Genomic DNA, 1,118 nt, shown 5'->3' with positions numbered 1-1,118 from the left:
CTTCTGATACTTTTAGATAAGTTATTGGGCATGGATATGTGCAAAAATGACTTATAAGTAGAATTGCAAATTTAGATTTTTTTTTTTTTTTTTTGGTGGGGTGTGGGGTATTTTAGAAGTCTTTTAGTACGTTTGAAATGAAATTTTATAAGTTGAAAACTTGAAAGATGACTTTATTGTTTAATTATAAAAAAACAAGGATGGATTTGTAATTTTGAAAACTATGGTTAATATGAAAAGGAGTTCTATAATAACGTTTATGTTGTTTATATATCTAGAAATAATAGAAACGGTTTTCAGGTTTTCAGAAAAAAAAAACGGATTTTTTGGTGTTTGATAAACCTGTTTCTCGAAACATTTTTTGCAGACATAATGCCACTAAAAACCCCAATAATATCATCGGATGCCCAAAAGGGAGAGAGGGTTCGGTTGCCTCTTTTTAGGTTTAAATAGTTGATAAATTTATCGGGCACAATAACATTTTTTTTTCTCAAATTCGTTTATAGAAACGGCGGACTTGTTTCGTCAAAGTAGTTTATAGAATTGTAAATATGCATAAATTTTGATTTATGTTTCTAGAAACGGGTGAAACGGAACTTTATCAAACGCTTTTTAGTTGTTTCTCTGTTTCTGGGAACAAGAAAACGCTGAAACAACCGAAACAAAACATTATCAAACAGTGCCTAAGTTAAAGGTTGACTTTAGTGGTTAATTATGAAAAAAACCACGATGGATTTGTAATTTTGAAAAGAAAAAATTACGTCCCCCTCCATTATAGTTTGCTAAAATTACATGTGAGTCAAAGGGTTTAAGCGATTTACACCCCCACCCTAACATTGATGGTGTGAGTATACTATTATTTTTATATAATAAAAGACTTTATTACCCCTTTAGTAGAGATGGTCTTAATTTGAGAGGACCATTATACCCTTTTATATATCAAAACACTTTAATACCCTTTAGAGAGAGAGAGAGAGAGTTCTAAAAGAGAACCGTGGAGAAGGTGGAGGTGTTGCAAATCACCTCTCTGCAACCAATCTCAGGTGGAGAAGAAGCTATACAACTCCGGCAAGGCTCAGATTCAGACTAATTCAAGTCAGGGATAGCTTTTAAGTGGA

Source organism: Macadamia integrifolia, chromosome 5 (genome assembly GCF_013358625.1).
Source record: "Macadamia integrifolia cultivar HAES 741 chromosome 5, SCU_Mint_v3, whole genome shotgun sequence".
Classification (NCBI taxonomy): domain Eukaryota; kingdom Viridiplantae; phylum Streptophyta; class Magnoliopsida; order Proteales; family Proteaceae; genus Macadamia; species Macadamia integrifolia.
This window is presented reverse-complemented; position numbering follows the sequence as displayed.